At 49.4% G+C, this 12,816-nt stretch overlaps 1 long non-coding RNA gene across 1 annotated transcript in view; it reads right to left on the reverse strand.

Moving 5' to 3' along the window:
- Positions 1-12,816, reverse strand: part of LOC144144424 (uncharacterized) — a 50,218-nt gene that overhangs the window by 22,841 nt on the left and 14,561 nt on the right. Inside the window, exon 3 of the long non-coding RNA XR_013317250.1 lies at positions 105-187. This is a non-coding gene — a long non-coding RNA (uncharacterized LOC144144424). The remainder of the gene's footprint in view (positions 1-104; positions 188-12,816) is intronic.

The raw sequence follows: 12,816 nt of genomic DNA on the forward strand, positions 1-12,816 counted from the left end.
TTCCAGAGTTAAGGTTGGCAAAATATTTTAGCGCCACTTGAGTGTTTGTTAAAGAAATTGGGAAAGTGAAGTTCACAAACCGTATGCACTGCAAGTATACCGACCTTGAAGTCTTCCCTCGTGCTTACGTTACAATCCGGGTTGTCATAATGTGGAGGGGTTGGCGGCTGTGTGGTCCATGGTGCGACTAGAAAAAATGTAAAAAAGCGTGAAATTTATTTTCAAATACCTCACAGATGTTCTCAAATATGAAGGAGAAATTCGCGAAAGGGAAACGCTTATACGTATGCAACAAGAAATGTTTCCGAATACAGTCGAGCCCGCTCATAACGAACCTGAGTGTCACGCGGCCTCCGTTCGTTATATCTCGAAGTTCGTAGTAAATGTACCACAGTAAAACAATGTCAAAAGAAAATTTCTTTTTTCGCAAACAAGTCCGCGATGGCTGTTTGTTTCTGCAGTACAGACTTTATAAGGGCGGTCTCCAGTTTATGTAGAGCAGCCGCGCCATCTTCGCCGAGGCCCTTGACGTAAACAAGTTGCTTAAGGTCCTCTTGTAGCCCATTGAAACAGGCGCGCTTATAGGCGCAGGCTCAGAAGTTTCGTTGTCGTTCGTGTCCGATTGCTCGGCATCGCTTCATTAACGATTAACATTAACGATTCCTCCGCACTTCGTTAACGATACCCTCGTCCGTGCATGGTTACGCAGTGTCAGCATCTTCATCGGCGCAAACGAAATCGTCCAAGCCGAGGCCATGGCCACCATGTCGGAGTCGATGACTCGCTGCCGCACATCGCCGCCGGACTGACCATCGGAAGCATCAGGCTCGGCTTCAGGTTGTGTGTCGACGGCTTTGCGGAAACAATTCCGCACGCAAGTGGCTGTCACCTTCGACCAGGCAGCCTTCACCATCTCTACAGCTGAATACAGCGAACCTCGAAGCGGCAAGTTGGCTGCCGGGCGGTCAACAGCTATGACCAAGCGCTCCACAACACGGGGCCTATATGATACCTTAAAGGCACGTATTCCCAAATCAATCGGCTGCGCTTTCGAAGTGGTATTGGGTGGCAGAAAAAGCAGGGCCACTGCCGTCAGGGAAGTTTGCACGTGGTACGCAGAGCCGTTATCCATCCCGAGCAGCACGCGCCTGCCTTTCCTCTGCATTCCACGGTCGAACCGCTCAGTCAATCCGCGAATAAATCGCGCATCATCCGAGCCTTACCGTTGTGCCTGTAGCGCACGGGCCCATAGCTCCTAAAGCAACGCGGCTGTTTCGACTTTCCGATGACGAAGGGCACGCGGCGGTCGCTGCCATCCATGTTAGTGCACAGAAAAGCTGTGACGCGCAGTTTGCTATGCTTCCCACCAGTGCATGTGTCTCCTTTCATAGCGTGCGTTTTATACAGCAACACCTTGTAAAATAACGCAGTTTCATCTGCGTTGTAGATGCCGCGCTCCGCATAGCTTGAAATAACTTCTCCGTTTTTTTTTTTGAAGCCACGCTGCAACATCTTGGTCACTTGCGGACGCCGCCTCGCCGACAATCAAATTAAAAACAATGCCGCGCCGCACCTTGAAGCGATGTAGCCAGCCGTTGCCTGGGCAGAAGTCGGGAAAATCCCGATTGCCCATTTTGCCTGCTACGAGCTTCGGGAAAGCGACCTGCGCCGGCAGAGTTGGCAGGGGCCGTCATTTCAACCCCCATCGCGGCGCCAGCCGTTCGCTGTAACCGATCGGCAGAGCTCAAAGACGTTCGTTGTACGTGGGATTTTACGCCATTGAAATAACGTATATTTTGACGGTCACACGCGTTTTGTTCATTATAAGCGAAAGTTCGTTTTAAGTGGGGCCGTTATATGTGGGCTCGACTGTAATATCTTAGATCATTTATGGGTGGCCGCTGTTTGGAGTTAATGCACATTTCGACGTTGCTTAAGCTTCAGTATTTCGTTAAAGACTGTTGTAACAATTCGCCACGAAAGGTTAAAGACGTGGCTATCTAAAGTTTTAAAAACATCCTTTAAAGCTGCTCGTACTAAACTTATGTCTTCTATTCGTTTTACTTCTTTATTTTGGTCACACACGTCGTAAGAAATTGCCATTATAATATGTGCAAAGTTTCTGGATTGAGGAATTGGAAACATGCTTAAAGGAACGCTGGCCAGAGCATGCCTGGCACTTGTTCTTGGAAACAGCGGTCCATTTCAAGTCGCAGGATATAGCTGTTCGATATTTTGCGGCGAAAGAAAAGGTGCAAGAGCAGCAGTCAGCATAAGCCCGAAAAGCGTCTCCACGCATTTTCAACAGGTTGCAAAGTTAGTGCACGAATAAAAAAACATACGAGCTGAGGAGCTCCCGGTAGGTGAAAAAAATGGCCCCGCATCTGTTTATTTTGCGGCAGATGTTGTCACAAGGCGGCAATCTTCTGTCCCCCCCTACCACGTTATTTCTTCTCTTCTCTCCCCTGTCGTCCTTCCGCGCTCTGCCCTCCTGTTTCGCGCTTTCCACGATGAATCTTCATTTGCTCACGAAAATTCAATTTTCCTGCGTTCCACTGCTCGCCCCATCTATTGGAACCTTTCGTTACTGTTGAACTTGGAAGGCCGGCATGGGGTCTAGGCTCGGGCGGGAGCTCTTCTTGTATTTTTGGGTCAGAATAACGTTTTGAACGCGTATTTTTTCTTTGTTAGCGCACATATCAGGCGTCAATCTATTTTCAATTAACAGAACACTACCTAGTGCGATTTGCATCCATTTGCTGCTTCAATCTGCCTAGTGTTTTCTTGTTGCTCAACAATGTTGGGAAGTATGAAGCACGGTACCAGATTTAGTGGCTTGGAAAGGTTTTGCCTATACATAAACGTCTCGCTGAAGAATTCTTATATATTGTGGCCGGGTGGCTGAATGGAGAGACAGACAGACAGACAGACAGACAGACAGACAGACAGACAGACAGACAGACAGACAGACAGACAGACAGACAGACAGACAGACAGACAGACAGACAGACAGACAGACAGACAGACAGACCCAAATTTTCTGGTTTAAGTAGTCTGTACAGCACACTATGGGACATGCTCTTCGACAATGACTGTATCGCGCATCACTAAAGGAGCGGCGCACCATCGAAGACAACGTGAATGACATGCTTCAGCGCGGAATTATACGTCTCTCTAAGAGGCCCTGGGCGTCACCCGCGGTTTTCGCGAGAAAAAGAAAGATGGGTTCATTCGGTTTTGCATACACTATCGCCGATTGAACACCATAACTGTCAAGGATGTCTATCCTCTTCGTTGCGTCGACTACGCCCTTGAATGTCTGCAGGGAGCAGAATATTCTTAATCGCTGGATCTACGCTTCGGGTAGTGACAAGTCACAATGGTGGAGGTTGAACGAGGGAAAATAGTTTTGTTACCCCTGACGGCCTTTATGAATTTAAGTTTATGCCGTTTGTGCTTTCGAACGGCTTTAGAACGTTTGGGATTTTGAAAACGCCACATTCGAACGAATGATGAACAGTATTTTGAGGCGTCTGAAGTGTAAGAGGGGCCTTTGTTAGGTTAATGACATCGCCGTTTTTTTTTCGTACTTCAAAACACATCCCACCGGCCTAGAGCACGTTTCTACCTGCTTTACAAATGCTGGGCTCCGTTTAAGTGACTATTTGGAAGTGTCACTTCGATGCGCGCAAGCTGACAATACTGGGTCCCGTTTTTTGCTGAGGACGGTGTTCTTCCAGACGATAAAGAGCTTGGAGGCGTAGCAGAGTTTCCGAAGCCGATCCGATTGATAAGTGAGTGAGCGAGCGAGTGGGTGAAAAACTTTATTGATATGAGCTCTAGGCACTGATGGTTCGGCGCCGAATAAAATTTATTGTGCTGAAAACTGGGGGAGTAGAGGGGCGAAATGGGATGTTCCGTGGGTCCTTTACCATCAGATGGCCGCCAGTAGCCCCTGGGCCCTAGCGGCATCTTCAGCCACTCGGACGACTCGTAGTTGGGACTCCGCGTCGGAGCTGAGCAGCATTGCTTCCCACTGCTTCAAATTACTTATGCTAAATGTCGGTTAGGGGTGTTGCGCCAATGGTGTGCTGTGGGTAGGTCCAAATGATATAATGGAGATTAGCTTTCGTGGCGCGCCACTGGATGGAATCTTTGTAAAGGTCAGGATACAGGTGGTTGCAGGCGGCGGGGTTGAGCAAGAATGTGTTAGCCTGTAAAAGCCTCAGTGCCACAGTGCCTGGTCAGGGACTGATGTGGCGAGGTGGCCTAAACGGTAGTGATTGACTATTTGCTAATATTTGACTAGCCTGTCTTTGACCCCCGTGCTGAAAACGCGCTCGGACGAGTCGAGGTATTCCGGGCAGCTCGAGCCTCAGGCCACCTCATGAGCTGCTCGTTTCACGGCTGCGGACGAAACGATCCGGGCCTGCCAGTCATGGAAAACTTTCAGCGAAAAGTTTGGAAATCCATGCGAGGTGCAACAGCCGGGCCTCCTACGAAGGGAGAAGGGCCACCGGCTTTGTTGAGCTTTCCACCACTAGGGCAAGCTGCGCCATTTTTTACGAGAAAATTAATACAGATATGGATTTACATTTTGTCTGCAGCCCAGAAGCGGCTCTTTCTTGCAAGTACAAAGCATGAATTAAACACAGTGATCGGCTACACACTGCATACGCAATGTAGAAGATAACTAACCACGGTTATTTGCGCAGAAATGGGTACAGATAATGATTGACCACATTTTTGCACAAAAAAATTGCCTTGACTAAAAAATAAACACGCAGGATTGTGGGGCCTCGAACCCAAACCATTAGAATACGAGTCCAGGACTGTACCTCAAAGCCACGAAGATCGTTTTTATTAAAACACTTCAACGATAAAACTGCTAGTCATCACCTTGCCAGCAGGGAAATATTAAAATTGTTTGAGGTTGGTCAGTGTTTCCATCACAGGCAACCATTCTGGAGGCTCAGGCTGAGCCCTCCACACTTCAGTAATCATACGCATTGAATCACCGAAATAATGTATTGACCATTTAGCGTCAACGTCCCTATGGCGTATGGCCATGCGGGATTTCCAAATTGCATGTAGGGCCAGGACCATAACGAGGTCGTAAGGTACTTCTTTACTCTCAATCGGTAAAAGCCTAATACCGTGAGCGTCCAGGGGGAAATCCTTTTTGAGGGTGCGCTGAAGCACATCCCAAAAAAATACCCCATCCCAGCAGTCCAAAACCACGTGTTCTTCAGTCTCAGGTATTCTGCACGGGTAGCAGTCAACCCCACCCAGCAAAAACATTACCTTTTCCTACTGCCACGTTTTCACATCAAGGTCGCCCACGTGAAGTTTACAGAAAATCGTCTTAACCAATGGGCCAATTGCCATACGTTTCACCCGCTTAAGCACGTCCTGTCCTGACCCTACACGATACAGCGACCTATACAAAGGAACGGGAAGTACGCAATCAACAAGGTCATTATACAATTTTTTACGCGTCACACTAGATAGGTACTCTAGCGTGAAGCGTGCACGCAAAAACTTGGTGGCTTCTACCACCTCGCGGAAGTAGCCTTTCGTTGCACCTATAGAAAACAAAGCTGACGTTACAACAAAATCAGGAAGCGCTCTGGCCAACTTTACCTGACACACAGTGCGCAAAAAGGGGTCCTTCAAATCACGAAGAAACAAAAAACGATTTACCACTTGACGCAAAAACAGATGCGATAATGACAGACCACAAAGACGCACGCGCCGAAACAGGTTCGTGCGGCTGGTTCTCTCCCATGACGACTCCCAAATCAACACAGCAAAAACTCGGTGCAAGGCCTGTACATGTGCCCGCGAACAGTGCAACACCTGTAGAACGTACCACAGTTTGCTAATTAAAAACACATTACACACTGAGGCCCTCGCTAATATTGAAAGTCCGCTACCCTTCCATTTCTCGGCCTTTTCACGCATTTAGACTGTTTGACTGCGCCAATAAGGGTCGCTGTCTACATAGTTCTCGAGGGGAACTCCCAAGTACTTCGCCGGCGTCGTCTACCAGCTGATGCACTCGAAAACACTAGGCGTACTTTCCCAGTGGCCATGCCAGAAGCCTAGACATTTCTGCCAATTAACACCCCTGGCACTGTACTTACAAAAAAATTTCAAGGTGTTTACAGCAATAATTATGCTTCTCCTATCTACAAAAAAAAAAAGAGCAATGTCGTCAGCGTAAGCTAACACTCGCACTTCACACGACTGAAGTTTAAAACCTTTGACGTCTTCGCTCCTGATTATACTTAAACAAAAGGCTTCAATGTACAAACAGAAAAGCAACGGAGACAATGGGCAACCCTGACGAACGGCACGTTGAACAGGAACGGGTGTGCCGATCGTTTTGTTAATAACAAGCCTAGTAGAACACTCAGTGTACGCCATGCGCACACCATTAAGAATAACAGAACCAACATTCACGTGTTCCAACATATTTAACAAAAGTTCGTGGGACACCTGGTCGAAGGCCTTAGCCATGTCTACCTGGAGCATTGCCAAAGACCCTTGCATGGCGTCACAACACTCGAGAACACTTCGGGCAGTATGAATATTTGTAACTATCGACCGCCCTTTGATCCCGCACGTTTGATGCGGCCCTACCACGTCCTTTATGACAGTCTGTAAGCGGCTAGCCAATATTTTCATTAAAACCTTATAATCTACATTTGTCAGACTAATAGGACGATACCCAGGGATCTGCCTGAGTTTCGCCACCTCCTCCGATTTCGGTATAAATACAGTGTGCGACACGAGAAAAGAAGGTGGCAGCACACCTTTGTGGTACGCCTAAGAGTAAACTTTACATAGGACCGGGCTGATGTCACCCTTAAACGCCTTGTAGAAAGCGGCGGTCAGGCCATCAGGGCCCGGCGTCTTCCCTGGGCTCAACTTGTCAATAGCGCCGCGTATCTCTTCTACTGTAATATCTATTTCGAGATGCGCCATAACTTCCTCGTCTAAGCACGGTAACAAAGACGTAAACTCTTCTCTAAACTTGACGGCATCGACAGGATGACAAGAAAACAAGTTTTTATAGAAGTCACATAAACAACGCTCGATATTAGCCTGGTCACTATGAACCACGCCTTCGGCTTCAATTTCCACTATCGCATTTCTGCGAGCATACTTTTTTTCCACGCTGAACGCTCTTTTAGTCTCAAAGCCACGAAGATCGAACAGTATGCTAACAGTATCGAACAGTTCCGTTTCGCATCGTATGCGAAACGGAATGGCGTGGTCCTGCGAAGACAAGTTTTACTCTTCGCACTCCGTGAAGAGCAACAACTCCACCATCGCAATTATCTGCTCCGAAGGCCGAAAGTGGTTGTTGGTCATCGACCTGCATTTCCTCGGCGACATATGCGCCTCATTTCACGCTGATCCGAGTTGCGATCATGCTGTCATGCTAAATGCTTACGAGCAGCTCCATCTAAGATACTACTGGCGCGGCATGTATAGCTTTGTGGGCAAACGTGGGCAATAAACTAAGTTATTTTACTGGCACGCCTTTTCTTTTGTGTATTTTAAGCCGTACTATGTGCTTGTAATTTTCATAGTCTGTGACCTACTGTGACATAGTGACAACTTCTGGCTAACGCTATTGATTAGCGGTCTCCGTTGGAGGCTTCAGCCATCGAAATACATGCTCGCGTGAATGAGCTGTCTAACACAATTTTGGTTTATGATTAGGCATGTGCATGAACATAAAACTGAAAGGAATCAATTGCGAAAGGGTAATTAGAAAGAAGAAAATTGGTGCAGCTTGTGGTGTAAGGCTGGAGAAACAGATCGGCTGGCGGCCCACCTTCCTTAGTCGGAGACCCGGCTGTTGTACCTGACATGAATTTCTGAACTTGCCGCTGAAAGTTCTCAATAACTGGCAGGTCCGGATCGTTTTAAAAAGTATGCATCCTTTCATATCTCTCCCAAAATGAACAGCGTTGTCACGCTCTAAAATTTGCGGGAAACGGCTGCGGCAACTAGGCGCCTGTAGCTCGAACTCGGCGCCCGTGCTGCGCACTTCAGGCAGAAACGCACGTGAACTGGCAAGAAGAACAGCACGCCAGAGATCTTGCCATGAATGCTGGGCAGAGTGTTCTCGAAGATCGAGCTGGCCGACGCCGGGCGCTCCTGACGAGCCGCACGCTCCCGTGCGCTGGGTATTTTTAAAGACGATAGCCTTTCTTGGGCTACTTAAACTCAGAATTTTTGGTATGCCACTCTCTGTCTGTATGTCTGTCTGTCTGCGCCACGATTCAGCCACCCGACCAAAGTGAAACTGAATCTGCACAATAGTCTTATATACCCACAGCCAAATCTAAATGTCAAAGTCCACAGGCAATCGTCATAGTTGTCAACATTGTTGAACAAGAATATATTACGCAAATGTGAGACAGAAAATGAATACAAAGTGATAATCGCGCCGTTCCTTTGTTAAAAAAATCGTGAATGCTTGGTTTTTGCGATATCAAATGAAATACTACCTCAACTACAGAAAATCGTCGCCTGCTGTTGCCAGCGCCACTATAACTCCTGGAGGAATCTTAAGAAATCAAACGCCGACTGTAACGTAAGGTTCCACTAGATATGTTCCAAGTTCCGCTTGGAATGCACCTGGAGCAGAGCAACGTGGTTTTATAAACATTGTAGTAGGGTGCCTCGAATCACGCCCGTCTCCGCAGTACGGAATCGCTGGCATCCAGGCACCCGGCCTGGAGCAGTAGAACGGGGTAAATTTAAATTGACTTAAGGAAACCTGTAGCGTGTTACCTTGGGAGGAACGATAACGGAAAGGAACAGCATAAAAGGTGAGCGGGAAAGAGAAGGGAGACGTTTACATGGGAGGCGCGCCAGTCAACTATTATCTTTTGTCGACATATGCAACGAAAGGAGCAGATACGCGGCCATTTTTTTTTGTATTTTTGCTAGCTGCTCATGTGGCGCAAGCCCCCACGCAAGCCTGGATGACGCCGCTGTACACGAGCCTCTATACCATGTGTTGCCCAGTGACGTCATGGCTTGACGGGCTCCCGTGAGACTTGGCGGGGCCATGCCTAAGCTAACGAAGCGAGCACAGAGCTATTCACAGCTGCACCAGGAGTTGCTAGGCAACGCGAGGTGATGTCGTCGCTCCGCTAGCTTTTTTTGGTGCGACGGACGGATAACGCTCGGCTTAAAGAGCTCTGTTGTTAAAAATTCTGCCCTCCCACTCTGAAGAAGGACGACCAACGAAGCTGTGGTACCCAGCCTTTATTTGAGCAACAATATGCTTTGGCCGAGGCGTAGTCCAACGGGTGCACGAAAGAAAACATATTTTAGGGGCGAAGCTCCTAAAGCCATGGGTCTGTCCATCCCTTGTGTCTCGTGGTACGTGACCGCCGCATGCTTTCGGAGATGTCGCAAAGTGGGCCGCGTTGCACGCGCAAGAACCGGCTGCAACCGGCAGCGCAAACTCGGCACCGGGAGCGCGAGCTTGTCTGTGTTCGCCAACGGAGGCGCGAGCGCACGTGCACTGCGAGGGGGAGATCACGCAAGAGATCACGCCACGAACGTTCTCGGAGATCGAACGAGACGCAAGGACCTTTGCTCGTTTCCTCTCGTCTTGTTCGGGCACAAGTTCGCCCTAAATAAAAGTTCTTTCTTTACCGTTGTGTCCCATCCTACGTGACAAATTGTGGTGGAGGTGCGGGGTAGTCCTCGATGGCGCGGGGTCTTTCACCAGGTCTGGGCCTGGGAGCATTGACTCCGAAAAGAAAAGTTGATTTGTACAGTGTACGCACACAGTCTTACGTCTTTCTTAATGATGTAATGGGCGAACTTTCACGGGAGAGTTACGGTTACCGATGATCTCCCCCTCTCGAGCTTCGCCCCACTTATCATCATTCATTCCGTGGATATGGCGTGATTTTTTTTTTCTGTAATTTGCGACAGAGCATACTTCCTCTATTAATTACCTGAATGACAGATGGACGTTCTAGTGTGCCATTCGAGCGGACAAACAAGGGGCTGTTCATTTTCCTCCCGTAAAAGCCCATATGTATTGACAGCGGACAGGAATTCCCCAATATTTACAACTTCACTGTGAAGTATGTAATTTTGAAATGTAAATGAAGCTCGGCATAAAGCTCGAATCGTCTTAGCGGGTAATTGTCAGCTAACCTATTTCGAATTATTTGCAATAAAACAAGAGTTATAGCTGGTTTTTTGTAATCACATTCCGTGCGTAGATGGACGTGTTTCACTGTGCAGACGTCAATGTGGAAAAGCCAGCTTACAAAGACAAAACTTATACCGATTCGGGTAAAGTCGGCTTCACCTCTAAACACAATGCAATGCTGCGAAAAACAAATAGTCAAAATATAAGCCGTCTTATATCAATATATGAAGGCATAGGACGCTTTTATCATTTTTTACATTTTTTTAATACGCTGAAGCTATAGCGCACACTTACGATTCAAGGGATTTTAGTGGCGCCTCATGGCATGGCTTCGCTGAAGTGTGATTCTTGTCTATACCGCTGTGTTGTCGGAAACGATCTGCTCGATCCTAGCCATAGACAGCGCCACTGTAAAAATGAGTTTCTGCAGCCCGAGGCAATGACAACGCTGAGTATCACGGACAAAGGAATATCACATTATTTAAGATCGAAGGCAGCAACAGCCACCGCTGGCCCGTCAGCTGCTTCCTTGTGTCTTAAATATATGTGTTGTTGTGGCCCGGCGTTTTCATTTCCTTGGGCTGCCACAGCATAACTCATATATTTCCGACAGAAGGCTGCAGCTAACAAGCCAGCGATGGTGATGCTTCGGCGAACGCTCGGAGTCCGTGGGTACTGAACACTCACGCCACGAGGCTGGCGCAGTGAGCCTCAGACGGTTCTTGGTCGTCTTCGGTGATGGTGCTACAAGTAAGACGGCGGGGGGGGGGGGGGGGGGGGGGGGGGGCATGGCAGCTGTTCGAATAGGGCGCCCAATGAGGTAAGGACGGTTCTGCGCTAAATAGTGAGTTAGGAGCTGGCCAGCGCCTCAGCCCCGTACCCACCGTCTGGTAAGGGGGATAAGAGTAATGCCGTCAGTTCAAAGAAGATGTTAGAGCGTTTAGGCTGTTCCAGAGGCAGGACAATCTGGGTAGGGGTAGATGAACGGATAAATACGCTGCAGGCGGTGTCGAAAAAGGAGGGTATGAGTTTGCACCAGTCGCCATAGCCGTTCTTCGGCATTGGGTAAATCCGGGTGTGCAGCCGCGAGCTGGGGAACTAAGAGGTGGTAGTGTGCCGTAATGTCATGGAATGTTACGAGGCTGTCTCGAGCTGATAGCACCAGTCGATGCCTCGACGACGACCACAGTGAACGCTTCTCGTTCTCTTTGATACGAGGGCGGCCGCGAGCGTACCAGTAAAGGAGGCGTCCGAAGCGGAGGAGGTGGCCATCGCCCTGGCCATTGCCGACGCCGGGTGCCAGACCGTGCTGAGTGACTCGAAGAATGCGGTGCGAAATTTCGCCAGGGGCCGAGTATGCAAAGAAGCCGAGCTCGTGCTGCGGACGGCGAGGTTACAACAGGAAAACAGGAGCATACGTCTCAAGTGGTTTCCCGCACACGCAGGCGAAGACGCGTCGGCAACGAACGACAACCACAACGAAACGCCCCACGCGACGGCGCGAGCTCCGCAACCGCAACTAACCGCGCCGCCGCAACCGACCATCCGGAATGGTGTGGAGTCAAGGACCGCCTGACAGACTATTACGAGGTAACAAAGTTCAACCACCTGGCTCGAAGGACTCTCCCGCACTTCACCCAGGGTTGAGCCGTGCAGAGGCAGTGTTGTTACGACAGCTGCAGGCAGGTTCGCTACCCACCCCGGTCCGCGTATTCCCAAACCATATCCCGTAGGGACCCAGGCCAGCCCCCCATCCCCAAGCTGCTACGCAGCACCGTGACGTCACTTCCTCTATGTGCGTGACTTCATGCGACGTGGATCGCCCCCCCTTCCCTCACCTCCGTTCCCTCGTTTCGGCTGCTCTGCGGGCGGCCGATGGTTTCGCTCCTTGCGGGGGGCTGGCCTGCGGCGGTGGGGAAGCTGACGCACATGTGGTAGAAGCAAGAAAGGTTTATAAAACCTCCTTGGGTAGAAGTTAACCTTTTGTGCTTGAGCCCCTGAGCTCTCCGCGCTCTTCTTGCGCGCCTGCAAGCTGATGCTGACCTCCCATCGTGTTCCTAGATAAGCGCTCGGCTCGGTGCTCTAAGTGCGCGCACTCGGATGTACGCTTTCACATACGTGTGCCTATTATAAACGTTCCGGAAAGCCAACACTCTCATTAAAGTGAAGACAAAAAATTGTTTTGGTCTTTTGTGGTCGCGCTGCTTCGCGGTGACCGATGGTTTCGCTTCGAGCGCGAGCCTGGCGTACGCGCGGGGAGGCTGAAGCTCGCTCTCCGTGCTCTTTTGCGCGCCCGCAGTCGCTCGTCTTCCATGCTGTTCCTAGTTAAGCTAGCGCCCTGCGCGTTGCTCAAAGTGCGCGCGCAGATGGATGCTTTTGCACGTACATGTAGTTATTGTTTACGTTCCGGAAAGCAAGCACTCCCATTAAGGTGAATACAAAAATGTTTTTCTGGTCTTAGGTGGTCCTCTGGACTCCATACCGAAGCGCAGAACGTTTGCTCTCACGCCGTTCAGTCGAAAGCACACGCGTATATCGGTCGCTCGTCTGCTGCGAACATCAGCGAGCGTGTTTTTCGCCATACTCGTCTGTGGCTCGCACTCGCGCAGAACTGC

Source organism: Haemaphysalis longicornis, unplaced genomic scaffold (assembly GCF_048455015.1).
Source record: "Haemaphysalis longicornis isolate Haplotype H1 unplaced genomic scaffold, Haemaphysalis longicornis Haplotype H1 scaffold_7, whole genome shotgun sequence".
NCBI lineage: Eukaryota > Metazoa > Arthropoda > Arachnida > Ixodida > Ixodidae > Haemaphysalis > Haemaphysalis longicornis.